At 37.2% G+C, this 24,704-nt stretch overlaps 1 protein-coding gene across 4 annotated transcripts in view; it reads left to right on the top strand.

Moving 5' to 3' along the window:
• The window catches only part of ROCK1 (Rho associated coiled-coil containing protein kinase 1), a 153,021-nt gene that overhangs the window by 36,252 nt on the left and 92,065 nt on the right, over positions 1-24,704 (top strand). The window lies entirely within an intron of this gene.

The raw sequence follows: 24,704 nt of genomic DNA, 5'->3' as shown, positions 1-24,704 counted from the left end.
CATACATACGCAGTCAACTTATTTTCAGCAAAAGTGACAAGGTAATTCAGAATTCGAACCTTACTTCACACCATATACAAAAAGCAACTCAAAATTTTTCATAGACTAGACTTAAGAGCTAAAATAGCACTTCTAGAAGAAAACACAGAAAATATTTGTGACCGGTTAGGCAAGACTCTCTTAGATGGGACACAAATAACACCACTTTTAAAAGAAAATAGATTAGGTTTCATCAAAATTTCAAACTTTTTCTCTTCAGAAGATACTGCTAGGAAAATGAAAATAGGAACCATAGACTAGGAGAAAATAGTTGCAAAACATGTGAAAGGGGAAAGAATAATCTTTTCAATAAATGGTGCTCGGACAACTGGATATCTATATGTAAAAGAATGAAGTTGGATTCCTACCTTACACCATATACAAAATTAGTTCAGAGTGTAAGAACCAAACTATAAAACTCTTAGAAGAAAATGTTGGCATAAGTCTTTTTGCTCTTGAATTAGTTTCTTAGATATAATACCTAAGTACAAGCAACAAAAGAAAAATAAATAAAATGGACATAAAAACTAAAAACTTTTGTGCTTCAAAGGACACTGTCAAGAGAGTGAAAAGATAACCCACAGAATGGGAGAAAATGTTAGCATATCATATACCTGATAAAGGATTGGTATATAGAATATGTAAGTAAGTCTTACAAGTCAACAATAAAAAGATAACCCAATTTAAAAATTAACAAGTGATTTAAATAGACATTTCTCCAAAGAAGATACACAAGTTGGCCAATATGCAGCATGTTTAGTCATTGGATGCTTTCAAATTATGGCCACAATGAGATACTATTACACATCTCTTAAGATAACTAAAATTTTAAAAACTGACAATGTCAAGTATATGTGAAAATGTGGAGCAACTGAACTCTGGCACATTGCTGGGTGGTTTGTAAAATGGTAAGGCACTCTGGAAAACCGTTTGGTGTTTTTCTTATAAAGTTGTACAAGCTTTACTTTGTGAACCAGGAATCCCACTTCTGGGTATTTATTCAAGAGAAACAAAAGCATGTGTCCACACAAAGACCTCTTTGAGAATGTTTAAGTGGCTTTGTTCAAAATTGCTGTAAACTGGAAGCTACTTAAATGCCCATCAGTTAGTAGTGGATAAACAAATTGTGGTACATCCATATAATGGAATATTTAACATTAAAAAGGAGTAAATTAACTGATATGTGCAACAGCATCAATAAATCTCAGAAGCATTGGGGTAAGTGGAAAAAGCCAGGCACAAAAGGGTATATACTGTATGATTCTGTTTATATGACATAACATTCCCCTTCAACTCAAATTGTATTTATGTAATACTTCATACAGAGTAATAGATCTTCATGGAATGATAGGATTTTACATTCTGCTAAAATTTGATTATATGGATATTTATAGCTTTCATTAGTAAGTTCATCAAAATTTTTTTACTGAAGGTGACTGTTTGCTTTGAATTGCTTTTTCCTGATGGATATCAGATATAGTGATCTAAGGATACACCTGGAACATGGGATAAAATCTTTCTCTTTAGTAATTCAGCTGAAGTCTCACTACAGTATAACAGCTTTAAAGTATAGCAGTTTGAAATATTTTAAACTTCAGGCCTAACTATTACAGACTGTTAATTTTCATCTCTTCATGTTGAAGAATGTTTACAGACTGAAAGGGAAATGAGAATCTCTGACTATTTGACTGAATAATTAGTTAAATATAAAGATTTGCTTTTCTGGACTCTGGTGTATGGTACCTGAATAATAAGGACTACAAAGAAAATGTTTATCATCCTCATGTAACTAATAAAGATTTTAAGGTGAATTTTAAGTAGGTGTTAGAGATCCAGATAAAATGGTGGGAGTTAGTCACATTTTAGAAGAAACATGTTTGGGTGAGTGCATTGGAAGGAGGAGAAAAGGAGAATTTGGGAACAGTGATTATGACTGTATATGTTTGTAAACCATTATGAATGTCACTGAGAGTTGGGGTACAGGATTCATAATTATGTTAGTAGAAAAGCAAACTTATTAAACAAATATAACCAGTCTAAAAGAAGATAATAGAGGAGGGAGGAGTATTGTATGAGAAATTCCATGAACCTGAGAGTAAAAATGTGGTAGAGAGCATTTGTTTGGATAAAAAAATAAACCCTGAAATGGTATTTTATGGTAGCATACTATAGCTTTCCTTATAGATTACAAAAGTGGCATATTAGCTCTGGGAGTGATGGTGTAGCAGCTTCTACTTATAAAAGCATATTAACAGTTGACAGACTTTTTATTTGCTTTCTCAATTATTTATAGAGAAAATAATGAGAATAATTAGCTATTCTGAGTTTAATTGTGACCAAAAAGTCTGAATTGGTTAGCATTTGGGATTTGACAGAGACCTTGAGACAAAGCATTCAGTTCATTTTAGACTGGGTTTTCTCAGAAGTGGCACTGTTGACATTTTGGATCAGATAACTCTGTTGTGGGGAGGGGCTGTCCTTTGCATTGTAGCATATTTAGTAGTATCCCTGGCCTCTACCTTCTAGATGCCAGTAGCATACTCTTCTCCTTCCCTCAGTTGTGATAACCAGAAATGTCCTAAGACTTTGCCAAATGTCCCCTGGGCATAAAATTGCTCTCAGTTGAGAACTACTGCCTAAGACTTTATATTAATGAAGGAAAGAAATTCTGGGCACTGTCAGGCACGTGCTCCAAGCTTAGGAGATTTAATTAAATTTATTTAAAAGATAAATCCTGTTAGTACTGGTTCCAGGTGAAGGCTGAATTTCAAAAAGGGGTAAATATAAGAAAGTTTTAGCTCAAGAAATCAGGGTTATTCCACGGAAGTTCTTAGCTCAGTTTGAAACAACCATATCAAGTATGGGTATATATTCAGAGATAAATGTGAAAGAGTAGCATAAATCTATAAAAATTGGGTTAGGCCAAAAGCCTGTGATGAGCCGAGACTTGTGAGAAGTTCTTTTTTTTTTTTTTTTTTTTAAGATTTTATTTATTTATTTGAGAGAGAGAGAGAATGAGAGATAGAAAGCACGAGAGGGAAGAGGGTCAGAGGGAGAAGCAGACTCCCTGCTGAGCAGGAAGCCCGATGTGGGACTCGATCCTGGGACTCCAGGATCATGACCCGAGCCGAAGGCAGTCGCTTAACAAACTGAGCCACCCAGGCGCCCTTGTGAGAAGTTCTTAAGACAAGAAAAGGAACTTCCCCCACTCTTCCTTCTCCATTTAGAGTAATGGGTTGAAGATGTATGAGAAAGTGATGAATTTACTACACACCACCACCATTCATTCATTTTTGAGAGAGCTGGGGTGGTGGGGGGGAGGGGTGGAGGAAGCGGGGGGAGAGAGAGAATTTCAAGCAGCCTCCACACCCAGTGTGGATCCCAAAGTGGGGCTCCATCCCACAACTGAGATCACGACCAGAGCAGAAACCAAGTGTTGGATGCCTAGCCGACTGAGCCACCCAGGCACCCCTGTGAGACCATTTATTCTTGAAATATTTTTTTCATGTCCAGTCACTAAAGACATGAAGAATAAGACTGTTTTTCTTTAAAATTGTAGATCTTACCATCTTGTGAAGGGAAATACAGGAGCAAATAGTAACTTTTATATATATTTTTTCTACATATATGTACTTTTATAGTTGAACTTTGTAGAGAATGTAATGATACACAGATCTTGAGGTAGTAAAGAAAGCCTTAAGAAGGAAAGTAATATTCGAGTTGAGTCTTAAAAGACCAGGCTAGATTTCTTTTTTTTTTCTTTTGAAGATTTGTTTATTTGAGAGATCATGACGTGAGCCAGACCAAGAGCCTGCTGCCCAACTGACTGAGCGACCCAGGTGCCCCCAGGCTAGATTTCTTAATTGAGGAAGAGCAGCTCAAGCAGAGAGGGCGTAGCATTTGTTAAGTCAGAGAGCAATCTAAAAGTATGATATCTTTGAGGAACCAGGAATTTTGTTTAAATTGAACTTCATTGATGATGAGTGGGAGGGGGTAAGGAGGAGGACAGATGGCAGAAAAGACTGAAATGGCAGGTTGGGGCTTTTGGCTTAATGGATGGGATGATAAAGAATTATTAAAAATAAGATTAGTTTTTTTGTTTTCATTATTCTCATGATTTTTAAAAACTTAGAATTGAAGTTCAGAGAAGGAGAAAAAATTTGAGCTCTTCAAATTACTTTACATTCCCAGATCTAGGCAGATTACACCCTAGAATATTGAATGAACATGCTGATGTGTTGAGGATCTTTAGAAAACCTTTGCAGAAGGAAACAGTCAACAAAACCAAAAGACAACTGACAGAATGGGAGAAGATACTTGCAAATGACATACCATATAAAGGGCTAGTATCCAAAATCTATGAAGAACTTATCAAACTCAACACCCAAAGAACAAAGAATCTAATCAAGAAATGGGCAGAAGACATAAACAGATATTTCTGCAAAGAAGACATCCAAATGGCCAACACATGCAAAAGTGCTCAACATCACTCGGAAATACAAATCAAAACCTCAATGAGATACCACCTCACACCAGTCAGAATGGCTAAAATTAACAAGTCAGGAAACGACAGATGTTGGTGAGGATGCGGAGAAAGGGAAACCCTCCTACACTGTTGGCGGGAATGCAAGCTGGTGCAGCCACTCTGGAAAACAGTATGGAGGTTCCTCAAAAAGTTGAAAATAGAGCTACCCTATGACCCAGCAATTGCACTCCTTTACCCCAGAGACACAAATGTAGTGATCCGAAGAGGCACCTGCACCCCAATGTTCATAGCAACAATGTCCACTATAGCCAAACTATGGAAAGAGCCTAGATGTCCATCAACAGATGAATGGATAAAGAAGATGTGATATATATACACAATGGAATGTTATGCAGCCATCAAAAAAAAATGAAATCTTAACCATTTGCAATGACATGGATGGAACTAGAGGGTATTATGCTAAGCGAAATAAGTCAATCAGAGAAAGACAATTATTATTTGATCTCACTGATATGTGAAATTTAGGAAACAAAACAGAGGATCATAGGGGAAGAGAGAAGAAAATGAAACAAGAAACCATAAGAGACTCTTAATCATAGGAAACAAACTGAGGGTTGCTGGAGGGGCGGAGTGTGGAGGGATGGGTGGCTGGGTGATGGACAATGGGGAGGGTAGGTACTATGGTGAGCGCTGTGAATTGTGTAAGACTGCAGAATCACAGACCTGTACCCCTGAAATAAATAATACGTTATATGTTAATAAAAAAAAGAAAACCTTTGGGGAATATTGGAGCTGCCAGAAAATTAAAGATAAACAAATGGTCTTATTATAAACTGAAGAAAAGACCCATGAATGTAGATTTTGGTCAGTAGCAGTCTACAGACGAGGCCTGAACTTTGTTTTCTATTACAACTATTCTTGTTCATGCTTCATCATCTCCATTGATTGATCTCAGTAAGTCTTCTATCTACTCTCAGTTTATCTGTTTTTCCCCATTTAGAGTTGGTTATCTACATTGCTGCCAGAGGATTCTTTTTCAACGGCAAATTGCTTAAGTCAAATCTCACTCCCAGCCTTTCATACAATTTGCTGTATAACCTTTCAAGTTAATTCTTATCTGTACTGCTACTCCTTTGTTTCCTTATACCTCCACCATACGGCTTATACTTAGTTCCTAGAAAGCACTCTGGTACCTTCTCCACAATACTTTTAGATGTTGTTTTCCTCTTTCTAAAATTCCTTCTAACTCCATCCAACTTAAAGGAGTCATCCTTTAAATTTCAAATAAGCATTCACTCTAGTTTCCTAGCCCCTGGAACTAGGTATGTGCCTTCCTGGTGTCTTGTGCACTTATCACAGTGAGGTTATATTTATTTGTGTGATTATTTGATTGGTCTCCATTCCTCTTCTTTTTCCCTCATCACTGGAATGGAAGTGTCACGAGACCAGAAGCACTTGTATTTGTGTTGCGAAAGCTGGCTAAATATTAGGTACGCATTAAATAGTTGTTAAATGTATTACAGGTTAAATGCTGACTTGTTAGAGTTGATCTAGAAAGTATTCTTTTGTTAGTAGAGTTTGGATATGATCATTGTCTTTTTAAATTGTTTTTTATTACCACATATTTCAAATGAATTAATATAACACATATCTGTGTATCCGTGATCACGATTAAATTAGTAGTTAACATTTTGCTCTATTTGCTTCTGGTCTTTTGTTCAAAATAAGATGTTAAGTTACAGTCTATGTCTTCCTCTTTCAGATGTAATCACTAGCCTAGAATTGATGATGTACATATTTAGTCCTTGTTAAACTGTCTCAGAATAGTGATTCCTAAAAAAGATAGCCATCCAAAGTTTCTTTTATCATTTTAAAGGATAAATCATATTAAATCATTATATTAAAGGATTACGTTACATTTATCATTGTAAACGGGTTGTATCTTAAAGTTTTCGTTTATTTTTCCAAGTAATTATATTTGGTAACCAATCATACAATATTTTAATGTTTCATAAAACGGAGTTTAACCTTTTCTCCAGTGGATACTTTCTTAATCTCCTTCCAAAAATGAGATTTAATGGATTACAAACATTTAATTAGGTATTTGTTTTTATGTAAACAGGCAGTAATGGTCATTAGAAAGTTTATTCCTCTTTCCACTGTCTTGAAGTTTTAATGTCATTCCTTTGGCAGGTTTCAAAACATAAAATGCTTTTTCTCTATACTTTTAAAATCATAAAATCATGAAACCTTTTTATTAAATGATTACTGTGATAGTTGAATGTTACTGTCATCTTTAAATTAGCTATTCGTTGGTTGGTGATTAAAATCAGTAAGCAATTATCTTGTATTAAAAATGTGAAGGAGAGGGCGCCTGGGTGGCTCAGTTGGTTAAGCAACTGCCTTCGGCTCAGGTCATGATCCTGGAGTCCTGGGATCGAGTCCTGCATTGGGCTCCCTGCTCGGCAGGGAGTCTGCTTCTCCCTCTGGCCCTCCCCCTTCTCATGCTCTCTCTATCTCATTCGCGCTCTCAAATAAATAAATAAAATCTTTTAAAAAAATGTGAAGGAGAAATAAGTTATTTTCACTTTAGCATATTCTGCTGATATCATCAAAGAATCCATTTACTTCCATCCAAGGAAGTAAAAACAACTTGACTGTGTTTGCCTTAGCTCCTTGTAGAATTACACAAAAGGTACATATTGCTCGATAGAAAAAGGAAGACTTTTTCTCACTTTAAATTAAGGTCATAATAATCATTCAAACAAAACATCACAAGATTTTATGACTTGTAGAAAAGCTCTCATTTTAATGTTTGTGACTAGTTTCTCCTAAGAGTGTCTCATTACATACTGTAATATTGAAGATGTGTATTGCATTATCTCTAGTAAAACTAAAGATGGTTTTCACCTATTTGGAATGTAAAGTTTGATGGTAGTGAGAGGTGTATACTTTTTCAGGAATTCTAAGGAGCAACAATTCTAAAAGCAGAATTTATGTACTACCTATGTGTACTGTTCTACATTTAAAAAGGATAAATTTCGGGGTGCCTGGGTGGCTCAGTTAAGCGTCTGACTCTTGGTTTCAGCTTAGGTCTCAATCTTAGGGTCATGGGATCAAGCCCTGTGTCAGGCTCCACCCTCAGCAGGAAGTCTGCTTGAAGATTCTCTCCCTCTGCCACTCCCCGACTCTTGAACGTGTGCTCGCTTTTTCTCTCTCTCTCTCAAATAAATAAATCTTAAAAAAAAAACAAACCTTCTCCACAGCTAAATATTAAGGTACGTGTAGGAGTCTGCATAATGTGGGATATATTCCAGCCGGAAAGCATTGAAATGTGGTAAGGTTTTGGCAAGCTTGAGTTTTTTGCATATTAGGTCTATAAATGGCTTGCATAGTTTGGTAACTCTAGCACTTGAATGGTGAGTGTATTTCTATTTCTGGGAGGTGGGGACAGGATTGTAGTCATAATATATTGGGATTAATTCTTCAACTGTATACTGAAGTAGAAAAATAGTACTTTCTTGAAGGACAAGAAGACCAGTAGATTATCATAGAGGGTGAAGAAGCATACTTTTTTGTTATATGAAAATTTGATATAAGCTTAACATGACATGTCATTGGGGAAAAGGTAGATTTTTCAGTAATTTGTATTGGATGTCCATATGAGGGAAAACAAATTTCAGTCTGTACTTCATAACATATTAGAAATGTAAAGACATATAAGGTACTAGATGAAATTATATGGTCTTCAGGTAGGGAATGTATTTTTTTAAAAGGAGGATTCTGGGACTAGCAACTGTAAAGGAAACATGGACAGATTTTTGCCTTTTCAAAACTATATATAAGGAAAGACATATATAAAGAACATTGACAAACTGAAAAAAATTACAATATGTAAAAAATTATATTTCTAATATCTAATCAATAAGAAAAATAATTTAAAATGGACAAGGTAGCTGAATATGTAGTATAAAGGGGAAAAGAAATAAATGACCATTGAACAGTTAACAGTTGAACAAATGTATTAATATTTCAACAAATATGGGTTAAAATAAGAAAAAGACACCCCTCCATCTGAATGAGAAAGATAATGTACCTTAATTTTAAAAACTTTCTGTAATGGTGAACACTTAGATTCCTTCCACTTTTCCACTAGTATAAATAAGGCTGTGATAAACATTCTTGTGTATATAATGTGGTACATACTTGCTGCTTATTTCTTTGGAGTGAATCCAGGAATTGCTGAGTCAAAAGTTGTATCCAGCTTACATTTTGGATATATAGTGCCAAATGCAGTTTATACCAGAAGGTAGTATAAAAGTTAGGATTTTAAAATGAAGCCATAAAATTGAATAAATTATGCAGTATGACCTAGGATATTACAAAAGCTTGTTTGAAGTTATTACAAATAAAATACCACTAAATTAGATTTTTTAAAAAGAAATGTTAAATGTCCTCTTTATTTTTAAAATAAATCATATTATAAACTCATGGGGAAGTTGTAAGAATAGAGATTCCTGTGTATGCCCTTTACCCAGTTTTCCCTAATGTTAACATTTTATATAACATGGCACATTGACAGAACTAACAAATTAAAATTGGCCTATTACTGTTAACTAATTACATACTTTACTTTAGTTTTTCCATTAATTTCTTTTGGTTTTGGTTCCAGAATCCAGTGTAGAATACTTCATTGTATTCAGTTGCCATTTCTCCTTAGTTTCCTCCAGTCTGATAGTTTCTCAGTTTTTGCTTATTTTTTTATGACCTTGACAGTTTTGAAGATTAGTGATCAAGTATTTTGTAGAATGTCCCACAGTTTGTGTTTGATGTTAGACTGGGATATAGGTTTGTGATACCATGATTTATCAATGGTAATGTTAACTTTTATCACTTGGTTTAAAATAGTAGTCTGCCAGCCTTCTCTGCCAGAAAGTTGCTGTTTTCCCTTTCCATACCCTACTGTTTTGGAATCTGATCAATAGTTCAGCCTACACTTACAGGCAGGGGGATCAGTAAGCTCCACTCCAGACTTGAAAGGTTGTATATACTGTCTTTCACACAGCAGAAGTTTTTGATTTTGATAGCCTAATTTATCTATTATTTCTGTTATGGATTATGTTTTTGGTGCTATATATAAAAATCATTGCCAAACCCAAGATCGATTTGTTAAATAGCTTTGTTGAGATATAATTTATGTACTATAAAATTCACCCACTTAAAGTATACAATTCATTGGTTCTTTGTATTTATTTTTAGAGTTGTGCGGCCATTACCAGTCACTTTTAGAACATTTCATCACCTCATAAAGAAACCCCATATGCATTAGCAGTCACTCCCATATTTCCCTAAGCTCCCCAGCCCTGGCCAATGATTAATCTATTTTATTCCAGTATAGATACGCCATAGATAATGGACATTACCTATAGATGGAATTATATGTGTGGTCTTTTGTGACTCACTTTTTTGAAATTAGTATGATGTATTTTTTTTTTTTTGAAATTTGAAAATAATGAAGAAATTTCTTTATTTCTATGCTTATCACACATTGATTCTTGCTCATCCCCTGGAAGCAACAGAACAAGATTATAGCAAGGTTAATTATAATGTACATTGGCTAATACAGAATTTATTGTTAGTGTATCCTACCGTGAATTTTATTTTTTTTCCCTTTTTTTATTGTTATGTTAATCACCATATATTACATAATTTGTTTTGGTGTACTGTTCCATGATTCATTGTTTGTTCATAACACCCAGTGCTCCATGCAGAATGTGCCCTCCTCAATACCCATCACCAGGCTAACCCATCCCCCCACCCTCCTCCCCTCCAGAAACCTCAGTTTGTTTTTCAGAGTCCATCATCTCTCCTGGTTCGTCTCCCCCTCTGACTTACTCCCCTTCATTCTTCCTCTCCTGCTATCTTCTTCTTTTTCTTTTTTCTTAAAATATGTTGCGTTATTTGTTTCAGAAGTACAGATCTGTGATTTAACAGTCTTAACACAATTCACAGTGCTCACCATAGCACATATCTTCCCCAATGTCCATCACCCAGCCACCCCATCCCTCCCACCCCCGACCACTCCAGCAACCCTCAGTTTGTTCCTGAGATTAAGAATTCCTCATATCAGTGAGGTCATATGATACATGTCTTTCTCTGATTGACTTATTTCACTCAGCATAACACCCTCCAGTTCCATCCATGTCGTTGCAAATGGCAAGATCTCATTCCTTTTGATGGCTGCATAATATTCCATTGTGTATATATACCACCTCTTCTTTATCCATTCATCTGTCGATGGACATCTTGGCTCTTTCCACAGTTTGGCTATGGTGGACATTGCTGCTATAAACATTGGGGTGCACGTACCCCTTCGGGTCCCTACATTTGTATCTTTGGGGTAAATACCCAGAAGTGCAATTGCTGGATCGAACGGTAGCTCTAATTTCAACTGTTTGAGGAACCTCCATACTGTTTTCCAGAGGGGTTGCACCAGCTTGCATTCCCACCAACAGTGTAGGAGGGTTCCCCTTTCTCCACATCCCCGCCAACATCTGTCGTTCCCTGACTTGTTAATTTTAGCCATTCTGACGGGTGTGAGGTGGTATCTCATTGAGGTTTTGATTTGGATTTCCCTGATGCCGAGCGATGTTGAGCACTTTTTCATGTGCCTGTTGGCCATTTGGATGTCTTCTTTGGAAAAATGTCTGTTCATGTCTTCTGCCCATTTCTTGATTGGATTATTTGTTCTTTGGGTGTTGAGTTTGATAAGTTCTTTATAGATTTTGGATACTAGCCCTTTATCTGATATGTCATTTGCAAATATTTTCTCCCATTCTGTCGGTTGTCTTTTGGTTTTGTGGACTGTTTCTTTTGCTGTGCAAAAGCTTTTTATCTTGATGAAATCCCAATAGTTCATTTTTGCCCTGGCTTCCCGTGCCTTTGGTGATGTTTCTAGGAAGAAGTTGCTGCGGCTGAGGTCGAAGAGGTTGCTACCTGTGTTCTCCTTTAGGATTTGGATGGACTCCTGTCTCACGTTTAGGTCTTTCAACCATTTGGAGTCTATTTTTGTGTGTGGTGTAAGGAAATGGTCCAGTTTCATTCTTCCGCATGTGGCTGTCCAATTTTCCCAACACCATTTGTTGAAGAGACTGTCATTTTTCCACTGGACATTCTTTCCTGCTTTGTCAAAGATAAGTTGACCATAGAGTTGAGGGTCCATTTGTGGGCTCTCGATTCTGTTCCATTGATCTATGTGTCTGTTTTTGTGCCAGTACCATACTGTCTTGATGATGACAGCTTTGTAATAAAGCTGGAAGTCCGGAATTGTGATGCCGCCAGCTTTGCTTTGCTTTTTCAATATTCCTCTGGCTATTCGGGGTCTCTTCTGGTTCCATACAAATTTTAGGATTATTTGTTCCATTTCTTTGAAAAAAGTGGATGGTATTTTGATGGGGATTGCATTGAATGTGTAGATTGCTCTAGGTAGCATTAACATCTTCACAATGTTGGTTCTTCCAATCCATGAGCATGGAACCTTTTTCCATTTCTTTGTGTCTTCTTCAATTTCTTTCATGAGTATTTTATAGTTTTCTGAGTACATATCCTTTGCCTCTTTGGTTAAATTTATTCCTAGGTATCTTATGGTTTTGGGTGCAATTGTGAATGGGATCAACTCCTTGATTTGTCTCTCTTCTGTCTTGTTGTTGGTGTATAGGAATGCCACTGATTTCTGTGCATTGATTTTATAGCCTGCTACTTGACTGAATTCCTGTATGAGTTCTAGCAGTTTTGGGGTGGAGTCTTTTGGGTTTTCCACATAAAGTATCATATCATCTGCAAAGAGTGAGAGTTTGACTTCCTCTTTGCCGATTTGGATGCCTTTGATTTCTTTTTGTTGTCTGATTGCTGTGGCTAGGACTTCTAATACTATGTTGAATAGCAGTGGTGAGAGTGGACATCCCTGCCGCGTTCCTGACCTTAGGGGAAAAGCTCTCAGCTTTTCCCCATTGAGAATGATATTCGCTGTAGGTTTTTTGTAGATGGCTTTTATGATATTGAGGTATGTACCCTCTATCCCTATACTCTGAAGAGTTTTGATCAAGAAAGGATGTTGTACTTTGTCAAATGCTTTTTCTGCATCTATTGAGAGGATCATATGATTCTTGTTCTTTCTTTTGTTAATGTATTGTATCACGTTGATTGATTTGCGGATGTTGAACCAGCCTTACAGCCCAGGGATAAATCCCACTTGGTCGTGGTGAATAATCCTTTTAATGTACTGTTGGATCCTATTGGCTAGTACTTTGGTGAGAATTTTTGCTTCCATGTTCATCAAGGATATTGGTCTGTAATTCTCCTTTTTGATGGGATCTTTTTCTGGTTTTGGGATCAAGGTAATGGTGGCCTCATAAAATGAATTTGGAAGTTTTCCTTCCATTTCTATTTTTTGGAACAGTTTCAGGAGAATAGGTATTAATTCTTCTTTAAATGTCTGATAGAATTCCCCTGGGAAGCCATCTGGCCCTGGGCTTTTGTTTGTTGGGAGATTTTTGATGACTGCTTCAATTTCATTAGTGGTTATAGGTCTGTTCAGGTTTTCTATTTCTTCCTGGTTCAGTTTTGGTAGTTGATACATCTCTAGGAATGCACCCATTTCTTCCAGGTTATCTAATTTGCTGGCATAGAGTTGCTCATAATATGTTCTTATAATTGTTTGTATTTCTTTGGTGTTGCTTGTGATCTCTCCTCTTTCATTCATGATTTTGTTGATTTGGGTCATTTCTCTTTTCTTTTTGATCAGTCTGGCCAGGGGTTTATCAATCTTGTTAATTCTTTCAAAGAACCAGCTCCTAGTTTCGTTGATCTGTTCTACTGTTCTTTTGGTTTCTATTTCATTGATTTCTGCTCTGATCTTTATTATTTCTCTTCTCCTGCTGGGTTTAGGCTTTATTTGCTGTTCTTTCTCCAGCTCCTTTAGGTGTAGGGTTAGATTGTGTATTTGAGACCTTTCTTGTTTCTTGAGAAAGGCTTTTATTGCTATATACTTTCCTCTCAGGACTGCCTTTGCTGTATCCCAAAGATTTTGGACAGTTGTGTTTTCATTTTCATTGGTTTCCATGAATTTTTTTAATTCTTCTTTAATTTCCTGGTTGACCCATTCATTCTTTAGTAGGATGCTCTTTAGCCTCCATGTATTTGAGTTCTTTCCGACTTTCCTCTTGTGATTGAGTTCTAGTTTCAAAGCATTGTGGTCTGAAAATATGCAGGGAATGATCCCAATCTTTTGGTACCGGTTGAGACCTGATTTGTGACCTAGGATGTGATCAATTCTGGAGAATGTTCCATGGGCAGTAGAGAAGAATGTGTATTCCGTTGCTTTGGGATGGAATGTTCTAAATATGTCTGTGAAGTCCATTTGGTCCAGTGTGTCATTTAAAGTCTTTATTTCCTTGTTGATCTTTTGCTTAGATGATCTGTCCATTTCAGTCAGGGGGGTGTTAAAGTCCCCCACTATTATTGTATTGTTGTCAATGTGTTTCTTTGCTTTTGTTATTATTTGCCTTATATAATTGGCTGCTCCCATGTTTGGGGCATAGATATTTACAATTGTTAGATCTTCTTGTTGGATAGACCCTTTAAGTAGGATATAGTGTCCTTCCTCATCTCTTATTACAGTCTTTGTTTTAAAATCTAGTTTGTCTGATATAAGGATTGCCACCCCAGCTTTCTTTTGGTGTCCATTAGCATGGTAAATGGTTTTCCACCCCCTCACTTTCAATCTGGGGGTGTCTTTGGGTCTAAAATGAGTCTCTTGCAGACAGCATATGGATGGGTCTTGTTTTTTAATCCAATCTGATAGCCTGTGTCTTTTGATTGGGGCGTTGAGCCCATTTACATTCAGGGTAACTATTGAAAGGTATGAATTTAGTGCCATTGTATTGCCTGTAAGGTGACTGTTACTGTATGTTGTCTGTGTTCCTTTCTGATGTTTGCTGCTTTTAGGCTCTCTCTTTTCTTAGAGGACCCCTTTCAATATTTCTTGGAGGGCTGGTTTCATGTTTGCAAATTCCTTTAGTTTTTGTTTGTTCTGGAAGCTTTTTATCTCTCCTTCTATTTTCAATGACAGCCTAGCTGGATATAGTATTCTTGGCTGCATATTTTTCTCGTTTAGTGCTCTGAAGATATCTTGCCAGTCCTTTCTGGCCTGCCAGGTCTCTGTGGATAGGTCTGTTGCCAATCTAATATTTTTACCATTGTAGGTTACATATCTCTTCTCCCGAGCTGCTTTCAGTATTTTCTCTTTGTCTCTGAGACTCGTAAGTTTTACTATTAGATGTCGGGGTGTTGACCTATTTTTATTGATTTTGAGAGGGGTTCTCTGTGCCTCCTGGATTTTGATGCCTGTTTCCTTCCTCACATTAGGGAAGTTCTCTGCTATTATTTGCTCCAATATACCTTCTGCCCCTCTCTCTCTTTCTCCTTCTTCTGGGATCCCAATTATTCTAATGTTTCGTCTTATCGAATCACTTATCTCTCGAATTCTGCCTTCGTGGTCCTGTAGTTGTTTCTGCCTCTTTTTCTCAGCCTCTTTACTTTCCATCATTTGGTCTTCTATATCACTGATTCTCTCTTCTGCCTCATTTATCCTAGCAGTTAGTGCCCCCATTTTTGATTGCACCTCATCAATAGCCTTTTTGATTTCGACTTGGTTAGATTTTAGTTCTTTTATTTCTCCAGAAAGGGTTTCTCTAATAACTTCCACGCTTTTTTCAAGCCCAGCTAGTATCTTTAAAGTTATGATTCTGAACTCTAGGTCCGACATCGTACTAATGTCCGTATTGAGTAGGTCCCTGGCTGACGGTACTACCTCTTGTTCTTTTTGCTGAGGTGATTTTTTTCGTCTTGTCATTTTGTCCAGAGGAGAATAGATGAATGAGAGAACAAAATGCTAACAGGTTTACAACGTCCCCAGCAAATATACTGTATACAAATCAGAAAAGACCTGAAACCAGGGGAAAAGAAAGGGAAAGAAAGAAAAAAGAAATAGAGAAAAAAAAAAAAAGGTAAAAACAAAAACAGAACAATACAAAAAAAGCAGAATGTGATCAAATATGATCAGGCTAGTGCATAGATCAGTGCCACACACTAGATTTTGGGCGTATTTTGGTCTGTTAGAAAAAAGTGCCTCCTAAAATTTTAAAGGAAGAAAGACATATATGTACAAAATAAGGGTTGATACAATGAAGGGATAGAAGATGACTGTAAAGATGAAAATTATAATAGATTTTATAAAAGGACTTGATAAGAAGTTGTTTGAAAAAAGATAGAAGATTTAAAAAAAAAAAAAAAAGGGAGAGAATGTGATCAGGCAGGAGACTAGAACAGAGCCATACACTAGTGATTTAGGGTATATTTTTATCTGTTAGAAGAAACTGTATCTCAAAATTTTAAAGAGAGAACAACTTATATATATATGCCAAAAATAAGGCTAACTACTATGAAGGGATAAAATATGACTCTAAAAATGAAAAATAAAAAATGTTTTTTTTTTAAAAGAGATTGATAAGATGTTGGTTGAAAAAGGGAAAAAGAAAAAGAAAAAAAAAACAGTTAACAAAAATTAACTTTGATGAACTAATGAATCATGGTAAAAAAAAGCCATGAAGTCTATGTGCAGTATTCCCCTAGCGCTGGAGTTCTCCCGTTCTCCTTGATTGGTAAACTTGGTCTTGGCTTGCTGGCTGTTCGTGCTGATCTTCTGGGGGGAGGGGCCTGTTGCTGTGGTTTCCAAATGTCTTTGCCGGAGGCTGAATTGCCCCGCCCTTGTCGGTCCGGGCTAAGCAAGCTGCTCGGGTTTGATCTCAGGAGCTTTTGTTCCCTGCAAGCTCTCCGTACAGCCTTGGAGGACCAGGGCGAAAATGGTGGCCTCCCCATCTCCACCTGGAGGAGCTGAGAACTCGGGCCCCGCTCCTCAGTGCGCCCCCAGAGAAAAGCAGTCACTCCCTTGTCCCTGGTCTCCGGCAGCACTCCGTGCTCACCCGGCCTGTGACCGAGCCTTTGTATCTGTGGCACCCGACCCCGTGTGGAGTCCCCAAACCCAGCAGATCCCTGCGGTGCGTTCCCGCGCCGCTCCTCCCCGGGAAGGAAGGGCAGTCTCCCCGGATCTGCCGCTAGTTGGGTCCCTGCTGCAGGAGCAGTGGCCCGACTGGGCCGCGGATCACAGTTTATGGCAACCGCAAGCTGAGAGCCCGCGCCTCAGCTCTGTCTCTGCAGCTGGCTTCCCCGCTCCGATACCTGGGAGCTCTGGCGCACTCAGGCTCCCCCGGTCTTTCTGTGACCCCAAGGGTCCTGAGACCCCACTGTCCCACGAGGGTTCTACCCCCGCTTAGCCACTGGAGCGACGTCCCTCAGCGGAGCCGACTTCTAAAAGGTTCGATTTTGTGCTCCGCGGCTCTATCACTTGCCAGAAGCGGCCGGCGGAGGCCCCTTCCCCGCCATCTATCCTCCCGAATACCGCCTCGGATTCACTTCTCTGCACGTCCTACCTTCCAGAAAGTGGTCGCTTCTCTGTTCAGATAGTTGTTGCTACTCTCCTCTTTGATCTCCTGTTGAGTTCGTAGGTGTTCAGAATGGTTTGATCCCTACTCAGCTGAATTCCTGAGACCAGACGAAATCTAGGTCTCCTACTCCTCCGCCATCTTGCTCCGCCTCCTCAGTATGATGTATTATTCAAGATTTATCTATGTTGTAGCACATATTTTTAATTGCCAAGTAATATTCCATTGTGTAGATATACTTACCACATTTTGTTTATCCATTCATCTCTTGATGGACATTCGTATCGTTTCTACTTTCTGGCTGTCATGAATACTGCTGCTATGAACATTTGTGTGCAAGTTTTTTGTGGACATATGTTTTCATTTCTCTTGGGTTAATACCTACAAGTGGAATTGCTGAGTCATATGGTAATTCTATGTTTAGCATTTTGAAAAATCCAAGATTGATTTTTAGATACATACTTTCATTGTTTTGGAGTAAATAAAAATTGACTGGCTTTTCTGTTGTTCTTGAATAGGTAAGAGCTGCATGTAGTTGATTTGTTGTCTCCATTTATAAATAATATCATTAAATGTTTTTAATGTTTCAATAAGTATCATTGAGCATGTATGTACATCAAGAACATATCCATGAATGAAGTGTGGTCTCTATCCTTAAGGAAAGGGATTGTACTATATAATAGAAGAAACATAGCTATATAAACAATTTCAGTCCAGAGTGATGGATGAAATAATAGAGAAACTGTGTTTGAGAGGAGAGGGAGTTAGCCCATCTGCATGAGGAGATCAACAATGGCTGAAGAGGAGATACAGGATTAGATCTTGTTTGATAGTAAGGCGGTCAAATAACGTGGGCCAAGTCATTTTTGCCTGATGATCAGTATCTGCAAAGGTATGGAGATTTGGACCAGTATGGTAATGTGAGCAATTGCAAATAACTTGGCATTGGTAGAGTATGTTGGGGAGAGTATCTAGAAATGAAACACTGGAGAACCTGACAGTAACAAGGTCTAAAAGCCATTTTATGCTATGTTAAGAATTTGGATTCCTCCCCCCTCCCCAGTTTCTCAAACTGGATTACTCTGTGTGTGTGTGTGTGTGTGTGTGTGTGTGTGTGTGTGTGTGTACACTGGCAAAACATGGCATATCTTCCTGGAGTTTGAATTTTATTTGAAGATTTGGACATAAAATAATTTTTGCATTAGAACATTTTTATGGAATTGAATGTTGTAGATTTTCTAGATAAGTCTTATGTAATTTTAGAGCTTTTTAGGGATACTTTGACTACTCTAAAAGTATACAAGGTATACTAGGTTTCTTTAGGCAAAGAGTAGCAGTATTTTGGTCAGTGTATTGTGCATAGCTTTTATTACTATATTTCATCCTGACATTTAAAAAAACTTATTTAACAATTAGGATGTGTCTTACAGTCTGTGATGGTACATAAAATTATGGTCACTTTATAATCTCAGATTTTAGACTAGGCAGATATGTCTTTTTCTCATGAGAAAGCAATAGTTATCATAGAAAATTTGAAATATATAGAAAATGTGAGGAATAAAATAATCTGAAATCCCACCACACTCAGAAATGATTACAAGTATTATTTTGCTATATTTCCTTATGGTCTTTTTTCTGTTCACATGTACCAATATATATTTGTGTTTATATATTTGTGCAGTTTATTCTGTTTGCTCAACATTATATGTTCATTCTATGTGATTATTCTTTCTAATGTAAATTCAGTTAATTAACATATAATGTATTATTGGTTTCAGAGGTAGAGGTCAGTGATTCATCGGTCATATAATACCAAGTACTCATTACATCACGTGCCTTCCTTAATGTCCATCACCCAGTTACCCCATCCCCCCACCCCCCCTCCCCTCCAGTAACCCTCAGTTTGTTTCCTATGATTAAGTCTCTTATGGTTTGTCTCCCTTTCTGATTTCGTCTTGTTTTTTTAACACAATTTTAAATGTTGCCTAATACTCCATTATATGTATATAAAATTATTCAATCTGTATATTTGAAAAAACATTGTAAAAATCTTGGTTCCACATTATATCTAACTTCCTTAGGAAAAATTTCTAGAAGTAGAATTTACTGGATATGAATTGTGACTTTTTTTTTTTAAGGATTCTTAAGAAAAATCATCCAGTTGATTTCTAGAAAGTTAGGTTGAAGAGTGTGTGATTGAAATCATTTTGAATTGTTGGTAACCCTGAAACTATAAATTATCAATCTTTCTGCCTCTTTTGCTAACTGATGATTATTTAGGGACTGATTAGCTAGTTAGTGGCCAGTCAAGACTTATGGTGTCTTTTTGTGACTCAATTTACCCATTTTATTTTTTGCTTACTGTGCTGTGGAGTAATATCTCACTTCTCTGAATCTTAGCTTTCTGTCAGCATCACTTAGCTCTACAAAGTAGACAATCAGAAATTGGTAAAAGGGTCTAATGGTTACATAATCCTATTTATTGGTCTTAGAATTAATGAGGGCTTACCAAATTTATAATTTTGCATGAAACAAATTCTGTAAATGACAAAGAAGTTGTTACTTATGGGAAAAACATAGAATACTGTAAGAAGGATTGGACGTTTTGAGAATTCTGCAGTTTTAGATAAGGTGACTAGTTTGGGACTCACTAAAAAATGATATTTGAGAAAATTGTTGAAGTACTTGAGAGAATTAGCCAAGCAGTTGCTTGAGGGAAGGGAATGGCATACAGAGGAACGGCCAGTGCGAAGACTTTGGGAAGAATATATCGGGCATGTTTGAGAGGCAGCAAGCAAGGAAGAAGCCCTTGTGGCTGGAGAGGATTGAGCAAGAAGAATAGTAGGATGATGTCAGAGAAGTAAGGAAATAGGCTAGGTCATGTAGAGTCTTGTAGGCCATTGTAAGATCTTTGACTTTTGCTCTGGCTGAGATGGCAAGACATTAGAGAGTTTTAAGCAGAGGAGTGACATGCTCTGACTTGTGTTTTTAAGAATATCACCTAGGGTTAAGAATAAAATATGGAGAGGCAAGGATAGACATCAGTTAAGAAGCAATTGTAGTAATCCTAGGAAGAGATGATAGTGGCTTGGTCCAGCATGTTAGCAGTGTAGAAAGTGAAAAGTTATCAGATTGGAGATAGTATTTCAAAGGTAGAGCTAGCATATTTTCCTGAATAATAGGATGTGGTGTGTAAGGAAAAAAAAAGGACTCAAGCATGCTCCCTAGATTTTAGCAAAATTGAACTGTTTCTGTTAACAGAAATATGGAGATCACAGGTAGAGGTTTTGGGTGAAAACATCTCTTCAGTTTCATACACATTAAATTTGAGAGGTCTGTTACCCAAGTAGATATATTTTGTAAGCAATTGATTATATAAACCTGAAGCTTAAGAGAGAGATCTGGACTAGCCATAAAAATTGGTTGACATGTAGATGGCTTTTAAAGGCCACCAAAGAAATAAAGGTAAACAGAGAAGAAAACACTATGAAAGATTAAGCCTTGAGATGCTCAGTGTTAAGAACTCTGGGAGAGGAGGAGCCAGCAAAGGCAACTGAGAAGTAACTATTGAGGTTGAAAAAATATCCTCAGCATTGTTGGAAGAATGTGGAAGTCAAGTAAAGAAAGTATACCAACAGAGAGGGACCAAACTGTCAAAAGCTGCTAATAATGTCAAGATGAGAACTGAGAATTTGTCATTGGATTTAGCAACATGGTGGTAATTTGTGGCTTTGACAAGCAGCTTTGATAGAAAGATAGTGGCCAAATCCCTCCTAAATGGACTTAAAAGCAAATATGAAGAAAGATACAGAAACTGAGAGGATAGACAACATTTGAGGGATTTTGCTGTAGTGAAGTTGAGTAATGGGGCAGAAGAAGCTGGTGAGAGAAATGGGATGAAGAGATACGTTTAAGATGAGAATGAAAATAAGCATGATAGGATCTGGTTAGAAAAGGGGAAACTTAAAAATGCAAGAGAAAGAGGGTAGTATTGCTGGACCCATGTCCTTGAACTAGTGAAAAAGGATGTGACATCACTGGTGGAAAGATTGGTGTAAAATAGCAGTATTCTCCTGTAGTAGAAGGTGACCAAATATATACCTGCACATTTTGGCAGTTAAATGTGTGTGTGTGTGTGTGTGTGTGTGGTGGTGGTGGTGGTAAATCTGTGGCAGTTTTCTTCTCATTGTTTTATTTGATTCAGGATGATAACCAAAAATGTCTTAGCTATGAATGAGGATCAGTGGGAGAGCTGTGCAAGGTTTGAGAAGAGGGAAGAAAATGTACAGGACAAGAGCATTGAAGGAGAGAAGTTAAAGGTATTGAGAGGCCAGGATATTAGAAGTGTCGTCCATGGATATAATAAAATCCCTAAGAATTAAAACAGGTGAATATTGGAGAGGTCAGTAAACCAGGAACTAAAATTTTCTAACTGAAATGTGATGACCTGCGAGTCAGTGGATTATAGCAATAATGAGAGGTAGTGAGAAATATGACCTAATAACATGAAAATCAAAGCTGGCAGATTCAGGATGGGGGTATAGAGATAATAGTGGAGTTCACCTGTCCCACTTTCAGGGCCAGTGGTATAAGGCATGTGAGTGAAGGTAAAGGTCACCACTTGAGAGCTGCAAGGGAAGCAGTGTCCTTTGTGGGGAGCTGGGTTTCAATTAGAGCAGGGGTTGGCAGACTGCAACCCACAGTTAGCCTGTGGCCCACCACCTGTTTTTATGTCTTATGAACAAAGAATGTTTTTTATATTTTTAAAGTGATTGATGAAAGGTCAAAAGAAAAATATGTCATGACATGTGAAAATTATATGAAATTCAGATTTCCGTGTCCATAAATAAAGTTTTACTGGGATATTGCCACATTCATTCTTATGTATTGTCTTGTGACTGGTTTTGTGCTCCAGTGGCTGAATTGAGTACTTGTGACAGAAATTATACATGACACTGTTATTGGTTCACACTGCTACTCAGCTAAATCATGGTGGTACAGTTACAATGGAACAGTGTTTCATGTGTATCACCATACCACAACATTTTATTTTTTATTGCCGCTGCATACCCGTTGTGTCAAAAAAAAAAAAAAAAGAAAACAACTTTGAGTGTTATCATTTTGAGGCACAGTGAACTGTGGATTATTTTGTGAAGTTAAAAGGCAAAGCATTGTGTTTATTTTGCAGTGACATTGTTGCTGTGCTAAAATAATATATTTGATGTTACCAGAGTGAGTCCTCATCATAATATTCCCAACTCACAAGAAAGCAACAGTCAGAAAAAATAGAAAACTTGAAATGGAATATCTCATCACAGAATTTTCTTCACAAAAATAAAAAAGGAATCAGGCTGCGACCTTACATTAGTTTATGAGTGGCTTATTAGCCGAACAGGGAAAGCCATTCACTAATGATGAGTGTTTGCAGCAGCAAAAAAAAATGTGTGGAGAGAAAAATTGCCTTAAGACTATTAGCTTTTTGGCAAGAACAATTGCTCAAAGAATTGAGGTCATCGAGAGCAACATCAATAGACAAAAAATAAGACAAACAACTTTGATTTTCCTTGACTCTTGTTTGAGGAGTCAGTGCTGAGTTTGAAGTAACTAAAGACTTACACTCTCTATGTGTAGTCTTCATGGAACAAGTACAGGCAAGAATATTTTTAAAGAAGTGGAGAAAATACTAAGTACAGCTTAAAGAGGAGTCTGCTGAGGTGTGTTACAAGTGATAGTAGTTAAAATTATGTATGGTACAGAAAAAGGCTTAGTTGGACAAACTGCCAAAGCTTAGGAAAACACAAGGTCTTTAAAGCCTATAGTTATTTTGTATTACACATCAGCAGGTACTTTGTGGAAAATATTTGAATCTATCATGTTTTATTGAACCACAGTGTCAGTGGTACACACATCACTCACTTTCATGGACTTAACTTAACATCAGTTCTTTTTGTCTGTAAATCATCAGTAAATTTTTGTCAGAAATTGGAACTGAACATTCAATTTATCTTAGTATAAAGTAAGTTGATGTCTTAGCAGTGGTGCTGTTAATTGTGTTTTTTTTTAAGGACTGGTATGGACTAAATTTTGTGTTGTCCCCTTAACCCCCCATTTATATGTTGAAGCCTTAACCCCCAATGACTGTATTTGGAGATTGGGTCAGAAGGAGGCAGTTAAGGTTAAATGAGGTTATAAGGGTGAGGCTCTGATAAGATAGGATCAGTGTCCTTACCTTGTCACACACTAGGAAGAGGTCATGTGAACACACAGAGATAGCAGCTGCCTACAAGCCAAGAAGAGAGGCCTCACAAGAATCAAACATGCTGGTCCCCTGATCTTGGACTTCCAGACTCTAGAGCTGTGAAAAAAAATGAATATTGTTTAAACCACTCAGTCTGTGGTATTTTGTATGGCAGCATGAGCTAAGACAGACCAAGATGAAGGTTTTTAGAGCCACTCCCAACTGTTAACTGAGTTTTCATTAAATACTGATTGACTTTGGAAGTTAGTTTTTTGATAATGTTTCTTAACCTAAAATTAAAATGCAAGACAGTAGTTTAATGCCATACTCAAATGTAATAAAGTCATTCTGACAACTAATGTTGTTTGAATCACATATCAAGCTACTTTATACACTTCCTGTGCTGTTAGAAATTAAAACAGGAAGCAAGATCGTCATTCCCACATAAATTTGCAGCAGATATATTTTCTGGGCTCAAACAACAGACTTTTCAGCCTATTTATGGCTCTCAACCTCATATAACCAGAGCTAGGGATCCTTTCTCAACCTCACAGGCTATTATTATATAACACATCCTGGTTCAGGACTTTCTTAACTCTCATCTGGAATATTACAGTACTCTTAAAATTCTCCCCACCCCCAGTCTTGTCCTTATTGAGTTCATCTTTTTACATATTTCCCAGAGTGGTTTAGCTGAAATGTAAATTTGACCGTGTTGTTTATCTGCCTATTTCTTTTCATGGTGTTTCTCAGTTCCCAGCAGATCCCACAGGACTCTCAGGGGCTGCTTTATGGAAGAGTATAAAGTAGATGAAACTCCAGCCCCTCTCTGATATCCTGACCACGGCACCGCTACCCTCCTGAAGCAGAGCACTTTCTTTTCTATAAAATTGAGTTGCTTTAAATTTTATTGTGAGAAAATATTTTTTATGATTAAATAATAGTTTTATAAATACTTGCCTACATGTAAAGTTCAAGCTCCTTTACCAGTTTGGGACTCTCCAGTGTCTCCTTTGAACCCTTACCACAAACTTGATACTTGAGCAGCAGAGCTGCTTATATGTAGTTCCTCTGTGCCTTTGCTTATATTGCCCATCTGCCTATAGTATTCTCTTTTCTTCTCCCCACCTGGCTAACTGCTGTGCTCCATTTTAGACTTGTTTTAGGTGTTACCATTTTCAGAAAGCCTTTTCTAGCCACCTCCTTCCCAGGCAGGTTTGGGTTAGGCGTCTTCCTTAGTTTTCTACAAACTCTGCTTATCCTCCTCATAGCTTTTTCTTTTCTTTTCCCTTTTTTTTTTTGTACTTTTTTTCATTGTTTGTTTCTGTTTCATTTGCTAGAGTTTGAACTCCTTAAGAGGAGGAACTGTGTTTTAAAGTTA

Source organism: Zalophus californianus, chromosome 14 (assembly GCF_009762305.2).
Source record: "Zalophus californianus isolate mZalCal1 chromosome 14, mZalCal1.pri.v2, whole genome shotgun sequence".
Taxonomy (NCBI): domain Eukaryota; kingdom Metazoa; phylum Chordata; class Mammalia; order Carnivora; family Otariidae; genus Zalophus; species Zalophus californianus.
The sequence above is the reverse complement of the archived record's forward strand: the minus strand, read 5'-3'. Positions and strand labels throughout refer to the sequence as shown.